Source organism: Schistocerca gregaria, chromosome 5 (genome assembly GCF_023897955.1).
Source record: "Schistocerca gregaria isolate iqSchGreg1 chromosome 5, iqSchGreg1.2, whole genome shotgun sequence".
Lineage (NCBI taxonomy): Eukaryota > Metazoa > Arthropoda > Insecta > Orthoptera > Acrididae > Schistocerca > Schistocerca gregaria.
In genome coordinates, this window is record NC_064924.1 from 386,929,045 (window position 1) to 386,940,990 (window position 11,946).

Sequence of the window (11,946 nt, forward strand, 5' to 3'; positions counted from 1 at the left end):
AACAAAATTCATATTTAGCACCGAACTCTGGTGAACAAATGAACACTTACTGGGCTGGGGCACACAACAACCACAATTACACTGTGTTTTGGTGAAGTGCAAAGTGCTTTTACGACGTTATTCGTGAAAATACGTGTTATATTTACGTGTGCATCACGACACCTTACCATGATGCTGAGAATAAAGAGGCTTGCCACACGAAAAAGTAAGTAAAAACGAATATAGGCGCGAAATATCGCGACAAACTAAATTACGTTTAGATGATAGGTTAACCCCCAACAAAATTTCTCATCAGCATCGCTTGGTTGCAGATAACAGGCTACCTGTAATAAATAATACACAAGTGGTCCTGACAATCATGCACACCAAGTGTAAAGGTATTAACAAAAAGGAACGAACTATTGTTTGAACTAAATATGGGCATAATTTTGTAATCACTTAGTGAAAAGTTTCACATTAGAGATTAAATAAAACGTAAACCCACTGATGATGGTACAGTGGTGCTGAAACATGTTTGGGTACTTGGAAAAAATGGTGTCTTGCATAACTAGCGGACCTCACATCCTACAATTTTAACTGCAAACACGGTAAACACAAGGAGCTGCAAATCCAAATGATGAACCGGATCAGGACGTTTTGATTACTGCAAAGACCCTACCACCCTTGTTTTTGATTTGCTGGCTTTTGGGACGTGCCCATACAGCCGTTTCAGTCGTACAATGTCAGTTATGACGGTACGAGCGCGAGGACAACGCAACGTCCAGTCCCCGACCGGAGAAAATCTCCGACGCGACCGGGAATCGTACCCGGGTCCCTTCAGTTACCGATCCGCCGCGCTGACCATGGGTGTCAATCCTGACGAATCAATGAGTGGTCACTTTGAGAATGAAGTGGTGATGGCAGTGGTGGCGGGGGAGGGAGGGGGAGTGGGGTAGAGGGAGATCAAGATCTGACTGCAGCTACAGGGTTCAAATGGGTTCAGGTCGCAAGAGGTGTGCAGAGATGAAGAGGCTTACATGGGTCGGACTAGCGTGGAGAGCTGCATCCAAGCTTTCTTTGGATTAAAAACCACTACAGTAGTTCAGTTTAGTGATAAACTTTATTCAGGGTGTTGGATGATATGTGACCTTTCTGCCATCTGTAGGAGACAGTATTTTGATTGTAGTGAGTTTCTCAGGTGAGCACTATTACTTTAGTGCACGAGCAGTTGGTCTTAGGACAGATGCATTGCTGTAGTAATACTCGTTATGGATCAGAAGTTATGACTTTCATAGTCGAGTGTACGAAGTATTGTTATCCAGAGGTAGAATTACGTTAGCTAGAGGATTTACTAGCCGAAAAAAGGGAATAGGGGAGGTTTGTCGAGGGGAAGTGTATTTCCTCGAAAGACAGCAAGACGGGTCTTTCACTATATTCTCGCCGCTAACAGCAGCCCTAAACCAAGCTGAGGATTCCAAGACAGATATGCACAGCAAATGTCTGAAATTTTTAAGATATATTCCTAGGGTACTGATCTCTAACAACCTTGAAAATTTTCTTCATATTTTTATCCGTTTACAAAGTTACCCAACTTCTACGCTTAAAATTTGGTTTGAGGCGAAATATAAATAATAATAGCCGCAGCAAATTGCTCACATTTTAACGGTATATTCTCTTGGCATTTATCTATAAGAGCCTTTTCCCAGTTTTCAAATATTTTATCCGTTTCGAAAAAAGCTCCAAAAACTTCTTTCTTTGGGTACCAAAATCCATCTTCGGATTCCGATACTGTTATGCGCAGCAAATGGCTGTAATTTTTGCGATGTATTCTGACGACATCCGTATCTCGAACAGCGTTGAAAATTTCCTTCATATCATCATCCGTTTAGGAGAGGTTGCAAATTACCCTACTTGTGCACGTAAAATCCAGTGTGTGTTGGAAACGTCGTTTCTAAAGTGACTTATCAGGACAAGTATGATGTAAAGTGTCTCCGTTATCATCTGGAAACCCCATGTTGTAGTACTGAAGTACATGCAAAAATTTTGTGCAGCTAAAATCCGGTCTGAGATGTAAGATTAATTTTGCGTTATTTCAGCTTCACATAATTAAGGTCTCTAAATATTACTGACCAATATATTTCGTTTTTATAGTTGGCATGCCCTGCTGTAACAGGGAAAAGAAAGGCACCAGCGGAAAAATTCAGGATGAGAAAAAAATGAGAATATGTTCCTATTTATTTAAAGGACTCTGGCTACACCTTTAAAAATTTTACCTTGTATAGGGGTACAACTAAAATCGTTTAAGAGTATGAACGTCACAAGCCTTTACTCCGAAATGTAGAATCAGAAGTAGACGAGCACTACAGAGAATGTGATGGCGATACGGGTCTTCAGAACATACGAGTACTTACCGGAGGAAGCAATATTTATAGAAGGAAAGTCAGGAAAGCACTTGGAATATCGAAGAATGAATACAATTTCAATAAAGATGACGGCTAAAGGCTTTCGACTTCTGATAGAAATATCCGGAACCCATATGTAACGCGCACTTAACAACTAGATATCACGAGAGGCGTACTTGCCTGTCTATAAAAGGAGGCGGGGAGTAGCAGAGCAGCAGTAACAGCAGAAAAGGTGTGCCAGGAGAGCTCAGAGACGTGGACCAACTACCACCTGAGTAACAAATCAATGAGGGACATTTCAACCTTTCTAAAGTAGCTCAGTTCGACAGTTGTGATTGTGAAGTGGAAACGCGAAGCAATAACGACAGCTAACCCACGACTAGATGGACGTAATGAATTGACGAACAGGGAACATCGAGCATTACGAGGGGTGATTGTAAAATCGCACTAAATCGACAAAAAGAACATCTCGTGAGATATAGAGCACTACTAACAGTCCAACCAGCACAGTGTACATAGGGAATTCATAAGAACGTGGTACTGTGGTCGAGCAGGACTCCATAGGCCACACATTTCTGCAGTTAGCACTAAGCAATGCTTGAGGTAAGGAGTGACGCAACTGGGCAGTGGATGATGAGAAACAAGTGGTTTGGAGTGATGAGTCACATTGTACCCTGTGGCGATACGAAGGGAAGGTTCGTGTTTGGCGAATACCTGGAAAACGAAAAAATGGTACAAACGGCTCTGAGCACTATGGGACTTAACATCTGTGGTCATCAGTCCCCTAGAACTTAGAACTACTTAAACCTAACTAACCTAAGGACATCACCCACATCCATGCCCGAGGTAGGATTCGAACCTACGACCGTAGCAGTCCCATGGTTCCGGACTGCAGCGCCTAGAACTGCACGGCCACCGCGGCCGGCTCTGGAGAACGTTACCTGTCGTAATGTGTAACGGCAACAGTGAAGTACGGTGGTGGTGGTGTTACAGTGGCGTGTTGTTTTTCGTGTGATGTACTCTTTCTACGGGGGTCAAACTATTCTCCCAACCAGTTTCAATAACAAGGGACAAACAATCAGTTATCTTCAACAGTGATGATAAGGGAAAGGATTATTTCGCCCCAATGCTTTACTTTAGATTTTGCATTTATTGTCACACCCTTAGTGTAAACCACAGGGCAAGCAAGTGCAAAATGAGATAATATTTGCACTCTTAATATTTGCTATATAACTTAAGAATTACTTAATAAACAATAGGAATCTAAAATTAGTCCTTTTTAATCAACATTTTTAAGATAATAAACAATAAAGATCAACGGTTAATAAAGTCCCATAAACTTGAGCAAGGATCACTTTTTCTGTCTCTGAATGAAGTCAGTAGGTGACATAGGGGACAATCAGACGTACATTAAATGTTACACCATTAATGACGATCACTCATTAAGAATTATAACCACATATTAAAGAAGATTAATTGAAAGCAATTAACATAAATAACAAATAATTAAGTCACGTTTCTGCAGATTTATCAAGACCAAATCTTTCAGTTCTATAACAATGTTGGATCGTGGAATACGCCGGATTACTTACACAGAAGGCTAAATTTTACCAAACAGCAATTTCTCCAAGCCTAGAACTATCTTAATAGTGTGCAATACTTAGGTTATCCAGAACTACTCTAATTCCCCTTCCTTGGGCATAGAGGTGTAGTAGATAATTAACCTCATATTTCATTCTCCTGGAACGCTGAGCGGCAATAGACACTCGGGAACTCGTACCGCAGCTTGGCTCGGGAAAGAGGATGGCTCCACCAGGCGGAGGAAACATTTACCAGAACGGGAAAGGGAACTCGTCTAACACGAGCCACTAGGTTGGACGAAGACCAGTTGGCAATTTTTAAAAATGGTTCAAATGGCTCTGAGCACTATGGGACTTAACTTCTGAGGTCATCAGTCCCCTAGAACTTAGAACTACTTAAACCTAACTAATCTAAAGACATCACACACATCCATGCATGAGGCAGGATTCGAACCTGCGACCGTAGTGGTCACGCGGTTCCAAACTGAAGCGCTTAGAACCGCACGGCCACGCCGGCTGGCTGGCGATTTTTAATCATTAACCAATGCTTGCTGGCCAGCGGACAAAAATTACGGAGGTAAAGGTAGCTTTATTTGTGCTCACAAGAATTGATAACTTCTGCAAACGAGATTCCAGCAGAACCACCACCGTAGTATGAATACGGGACTTCGGAGCTGAGGAGAGCAAGTCAACAACGGCCTCTACCCAATAGGCCCAACATTTCAGACAGCCCGAGCAACCGACATCAATCGTGCCTAGGCAGAATACCAAATAGGAACTCTAGCACTTCCTTAAATAAATTAGATAGAGCACTTAAGTGACTCGGACACTAAACTCCTAAACACAAGAATATATACACAATAACGACTAAAGTTAAATGTGCCTAAGTACTAAAACAAAACACATATTGGCGAACATTAACATAATCTCGCATTTCAGACATCCATAAAATTAATTGGCTCTTTCTCTCCGCCAGACAGTACAAGGTTATTTAACATTTTACAAGGTGCTTATCCAAACACTGGCCTACGCCGTCCGTGGGAAAACAACGGTTTGCAGAAGGTCCACAGCCAAAAAATTCTTTTGTTTTGTTTCTTTACAATGCGCCCCTTAAGTCAGTATGGCGTACAAATGTACGATCATGTAAGAGGGCAGTAACACACACGGAAGGAAATTTCCGATCACAAACTAAAAAGCAGAGAAACGTTGCCACACAGTTATTAATAGCTCCCACAACACCGGGAGATTGCTCCCGCCAGACGAGGGCAGTTGCACTAACTAGATGAAAAATATTACTTTCAGTGACGACACGACCTTCTGGAGGTTATTGGCAGCCCAAAACGGAAGCCAAACGTTGTCCACAGATTTACGGCCTCTTGTGTCCTCACCCCCCTGGTTTTTGGGCCCATCCAGACTTAGCATAGAGGGACTGAGCGTCCCGCTGCAAAACGGTCGTCCAGCGCCAAATACTTGTCTCCATTGCCTCCTTCGCCCTGGGCACGGCACACCGCGCCTCATTCCAGAGGGCGGAGGCTCCGCAACGCCCTCTAGGAAAGCGCGGAAACCCCAAACAGGAGCAAACCAAGGGAAAAACAGGAACCGTGGCAAACGACACGGTTCATCGTTGTTGTTGTTGTTGTCTTCAGTCCTGAGACTGGTTTGATGCAGCTCTCCATGCTACTCTGTCCTGTGCAAGCTTCGTCATCTCCCAGTACTTACTGCAACCTACATCCTTCTGAATCTGCTTAGTATATTCGTCTCTTGGTCCCCCTCTACGATTTTTACCCACCACGCTGCCCTCCAATGCTAAATTTGTGATCCTACCAACCGGTCCCTTCTTCTTGACAAGTTGTGCACAAACTCTTCTTTTCCCCAATCCTATTCAACACCTCCTCATTTGTTATGTGATCTACCCATCTAATTTTCAACATTCTTCTACAGCACCACATTTCGAAAGCTTCTATTCTCTTCTTGTCCAAACTATTTATCGTCCATGATTTACTTCCATACATGGCTACACTCCATACAAATACTTTCAGAAACGACTTCCTCACACTTAAATCTATACTCGATGTTAACAAATTTCTCTTCTTGAGACACATTTCCTTGACATTGCCACTCTACATTTTATATCCTCTCTACTTCGACCATCATCAGTTATTTTGCTCCCCAAATAGCAAAACTACTTTACTACTTTAAGTGACTCATTTCCTAATCTAATTCCCTCAGCATCACCCGACTTCATTCGACTACATTCCATTATCCTCGTTTTGCTTTTGTTGATGTTCGTCTTATATCCTCCTTTCAAGACACTGTCCTTCCGTTCAACAAGTCGTCCAAGTCTTTTGCTGTCTCTGACAGAGTTACAATGTCATCGGCAAACTTCAACGTTTTTATTTCTTCTCCATGGACTTTAATACCTACTCCGAAATTTTGTTTTGTTTCCTTTACTGCTTGCTCAATATACAGATTGAATAACATCGGGGATAGGCTACAACCCTGTCTCACTCCCTTCCCAACCACTGCCTCCCTTTCGTGCCCCTCGACTCTTATAACTGCCATCTGGTTTCTGTACAAATTGTAAATAGCCTTTCGCTCCCTGGATTTTACCCCTGCCACCTTCAGAATTTGAAAGAGAGTATTCCAGTCAACATTGTCAAAAGCTTTCTATAAGTCTACAAATGCTAGAAACGTAGGTTTGCCTTTCCTTAATCTTTCTTCTAAGATAAGGCGTAAGGTCAGTATTGCCTCACGTGTTCCAGTATTTCTACGGAATCCAAACTGATCTTCCCCGAGGTCGGCTTCTACTAGTTTTTCCATTGGTCTGTAAAGAATTCGCGTTAGTATTTTGCAGCTGTGACTTATTAAACTGATGGTTCGGTAACTTTCACATCTGTCAACACCTGCTTTCTTTGGGATTGGAATTATTGTATTCTTCTTGAAGTCTGCGGGTATTTCGCCTGTCTCATACATCTTGCTCACCAGATGATAGAGTTTTGTCAGGACTGGCTCTCCCAAGGCCGTCAGTACATCCAATGGAATGTTGTCTACTCCCGGGGCCTTGTTTCGACTCAGGTCTTTCAGTGCTCTGTCAAACTCTTCACGCAGTATCGTATCTCCCATTTCATCTTCATCTACATCCTCTTCCATTTCCATAATATTGCCCTCAAGTACATCGCCCTTGTATAGACCCTCTATGTAATCCTTCCACCTTTGTGCTTTCACTTCTTTGCTTAGAACTCGGTTTCCATCTGAGCTCTTGATATTCGTACAAGTGGCTCTCCTTTCTCCAAAGGTCTCTTTAATTTTCCTGTAGGCAGTATCTATCTTACCCCTAGTGAGATAAGCCTCTACATCCTTACATTTGTCCTCTAGCCATCCCTGCTCAGCCATTTTGCACTTCCTGTCGATCTCATTTTTGAGACGTTTGTATTCCTTTTTCCCTGCTTCATTTACTGCATTTTTATATTTTCTCGTTTCATCGATTAAATTCAATATTTGTTCTGTTACCCAAGGATTTCTACTAGCCCTCGTTTTTTTACCTTCTTGATCCTCTGCTGCCTTCACTACTTCATCCCTCAGAGCTACCCGTTCTTCTTCTACTGTATTTCTTTCCCCCATTCAGGTCAATTGTTCCCTTATGCTCTCCCTGAAACTCTGTACAACCTCTTGTTTAGTCAGTTTATCCAGGTTCCACCTCCTTAAATTCCCACGTTTTTGCAGTTTCTTCAGTTTTAATCTACAGTTCATAACCAATAGATTGTGGTCAGAGTCCACATCTGCCCCTGGAAATGTCTTACAATTTAAAACCTGGTTCCTAAATCTCTGTCTTTCCATTATATAATCTACCTGATACCTTCTAGTATCTCCAGGATTCTTCCATGTATACAACGGTTTCCTTATTGCGCTTAACAAAACGCCAAGTGCTAGATGGTATAAATACATTTTACAGTACTATGTACTGCGTACAGTGGGGGAACTGTTTGGAGACGGTGATTGTTCGTATCAGCTTGACAGTGCGCCCATTCATAAAAGGGCATCTGTGAGGGAATGGCCCATAAATAACATTCCTGAAATGGAGTGGACTGCTCAGAGGCTCGACCTGAACACCTTTGGGATGATTTTGAACGTCGACTTCGCTCCAAACCGCTGCGTCCATCATCACTTCTTTTTCAGGTTTCGATTCTCGAGGAAGAATGAGCTGCCATTCCTCCAGAGACATTCCAGACATATCACTGAAAGTCTTCCCAGCAGAGTTCAGGCCACCGTAAAAGCAAAGGCTGGACACACACCATATTAATGTCGACTAATAAGTGTCTGTACATTTTTGATGAGGTAGTGTAAACACCCAGCCATCGATAGCGAGGAATAAGGAACTTCCAGGAAATCATCGAGGCAGTGTAACAAGAATATTATTTTGTATTTCTCCCTCTCTTTCTCCAGCTGTTTCCAGTATTTATCCAATGATGATGGCCCACCAACGGCAGCCAGAAGACTTTTACCCAACAACGTCATATCTCTGAAAAAGTACGGTATGTAACTTGTTTATAATTGCACCGAACAGTATCTTTCTTCGGTGTTGAGACGTACAGGAATACGAGTGGCATCCTGAAGAAGATCCCAACAGAAGCATCGAAACGTCTAGTATTGAAGATGGATATGACGCTGACCCAGAAGATTTTACCATCAACCAGTTCTAAATTTACCAGGATACGTCAGCGTTGTGTTTTTTCTCCTATGATCGGATACTGAATTTTTTAATTAGTCTTATTTTATTTATTTTTGTCATCAGGATGGTTTGATGGCGCCCGTCATAAATTTGTCTGCTGTGCCAACTTCCTTATCTCAGAGTAGCACTTGCACTCAGCATCCTCAGTCATTTGTTGAATATATGCCAATTTTTATTTTATCTAACAGTTCACACTGTACCTTCTTCTTTTTAATGATTTCCATATGTTCCTATTCCCGACGATTTGGCGGAAACGCTCTTCATTTGTTATCAGTCCACCCAGTTTTCAGCATCCTTCTATACTTCCACATTTCAAACCCTTGATTCTCTTCTTTTACAATTTTCCCAGTGTCCATGATATACGGTGCTCCAGACGAACAGTCTCAGAAACTTATTCTTCAGATTAAGCCCAAGCTTTGAATCTACTTGTACCTCTACATGACTACTCTGCAATTCCCATTTAAGTGCCTGGGAGAGGGTCCACCGAACCATCTTCAAATTATTTTTCTAAAACTAAAAACTAAACACCGTCCGAACAGGCCATGAAGGCCCAACGGTACCTATCGGTCGCCGTATCATCCTCATCCAAAGGCGTCACTGGATGCGGATATGGAGGGGCACGTGGTCAGCACACCGCTCTCCCGGCCATATGTCAGTTTACGAGACCGGAGCCGCTACTTCTCAGTCAAGTAGCTCCCCAGTTTGCCTCAGAAGGGCTGAGTGCACCCCGCTTGCCAACAGCGCTCGGCAGACCGGATGGTCACCCATCCAAGTGCTAGCCCAGCCCAACAGCGCTTAACTTCGGTGATCTGACGGGAACCGGTGCTACCACTGCGGCAAGGCCGTTGGTCAAATGATTTCTCTACCGTTCCAATTTCGAAGAGCGAGAGGGAGAATCGAACACTTAAACCTTTTCGTGCGAGCTTTGATTTCTCTTATTTTTATTATTGTCCCTATTTATGAGGGTGCCAAAAAAATAATTTTGCATTCGGAGGAGGAAGCTGGTGATTGAAAATTCGTGAAAAGATTCTGCAGCAACCAAAAACGCCTTTGCATAAATGATTGCCACTCCAAGTTACGTATCATATCCGTGATACTCTCTCCGCTGTTTGGAGGCTAAAAAAAAAAAAAAAAAAAAAAAAAAAAAAAAAAAGAAGCAAAACGAGCTGTCCTTCTTTGAACCTTTCCGAAGTCCTCCGTCAATCTTGTATCATGCGGATCCCACACCGTGTAGCAACACTCCAGAAGAGGACGGTCAGGTACGTTCTCTTTACCTATGCTAGACTGCTTTTAATGTCGCCCTGCTTAGTTCGTAACGTGCTAGTTTGCTTCCAAAGTAGCAGCAGTCCATCAATTCGTCTGCTTCGTGGTGCCCAGTTCTGATGTTTATCGCTAAATTCATTTCTGTTGCACCTCATACTTTTGTCTTTCTCCGGTTTGCTCTCAGTCCATAGTGTGCGCTCATTAGAGTGGGTAGTGATCAAGTATGTCATGGTTAGAGCGAAGCTTATCAAAGGTATCTCATTTATGTAAGATCGCAGAGAGTGAACTGATCCCGTCGATGTACAGACCTTTCGCCGAATGTGCTGCCCTTACACTTCGCTTAGCGGGATGGCATACACCGCAAGACCTGGAGTGCATGAATCACGTTGAGGAACATGCCTTCGCGAAAACGCGAAGTGTTGAAGAGAACTATGAGAAACCAGAAAATAAGTGGATAGAAGTATTACGGGTGTGATGCTATAGAAAGATGTTCCAAACTGGTGTGAAATGAGCAAGTTGTCGGCAGATTCGTCGAGGGAGACGAAGAGGGTAAAAGTTGTTGCAGAAGATAGTGGATAAAACATATCAACACATAGTTGAGGACTTTTAACGTATCTGTTACTCGGAGATGAAGAAGCTGACTCGGGGGAAAACCAGCCAGATGCCCTCAAAAAATAGAAGAAGAAGAAGAAGAAAAAAAAGAAAGAAAAGAGGACAGCAAATAACAGCAATTTTGGAATTCAAGTTGTAGCAGATGAATTCCAGCAGCTGAAAATAGCGACATTTATTCAATAATTTAATCAGTTGCACACAATGACCCACATAATGCTATTAACATATTTTATTATTTTGTAATATTTACGTTACCTTGGCACTACAGAGAGTAAGTTGCACACTTCATTCCGCGGTGAGACCATTGCGAAACAGGAGTGACAAATTTTTAAAAGAATGTACGTGTACTGGGTTTCCTACAGATGCAGTTCTGCTGCGGTACGGATAACATGTGCTTCACAATGTGGGAGTGAAGTGGTGCGGCAATCTGAAATGCACGCCAAGTTGAAGCAAGCGGGACAGTACAATTCTTTTCCGCATAACGTCTGAATTTCATACAGATTCACGGTGAATTTCTGGGTGTATATGGAACAAAAGCAGTCTCGCGTCCAGCCATTTCGAAATGGTGCCAAAAATTTGACCAAAGCCGCAGAAAGAGGGGTGATACTAACAGCGAAGTCCAGGGCTTACACCATGCGATTTCGGAAAACTGAAAGAACACGTGGGAGAAAATGGTTGCGACCAGGGAACGGATTCTCTCGACGAGGACTTGGTCTGTATGTAGAAAAAAATGTTGTGTATCTGTACCACGTGGATATGGCATGCCACGATACTGTTTGAAGTACCTTCAAAATGGTTCAAATGGCTCTGAGCACTATGGAACTTAACATATGTGGTCATCAGTCCCCCAGACTTAGAACTACTTAAACATAACTAACCTAAGGACATCACACACATCCATGCCCGAAGCAGGATTCGAACCTGCGACCGTAGCGATCACGCGGTTCCAGACTGAAGCGCCTAGAACCGCATGGCGTCATCGGCCGGCTGAAGTGCCTTCGATGTCTGAATTTCACAAGGTATGCAATGTCTAAACCAATCATCTGAGTTTTAGCTTTAGATAAATAAGCTTAAGCTATTAGTATTTCTATTCCATATCTGGTTTACTTGCCAACGTTTGCATGGAGCGAATGGCCTGCTATTTAACGAAATTACGACCGATTTACTCCCGGAATTGTCAGCAATTGCTTTTGTGATCTCTAAAGCGAGCGTTGTCAATGAGTAAAAAACTGATTCTCCCTCCCTCCCTCTCTCTCACTCACTGACACACACACACACACACAAACACACACACACACACACACACACACACACACACACATGTGCGAGCGCGCGTCCACGCACGCGAAATGTGTGTTCAATGCCGAAAGTCATCGATACA

At 42.8% G+C, this 11,946-nt stretch overlaps 1 pseudogene; it reads right to left on the reverse strand.

Annotated features, from left to right (window-relative positions):
* Window positions 1-9,422: 9,422 nt before the first annotated feature.
* LOC126274334 (5S ribosomal RNA) lies at window positions 9,423-9,540 on the reverse strand (annotated as a pseudogene).
* Window positions 9,541-11,946: the final 2,406 nt, after the last annotated feature.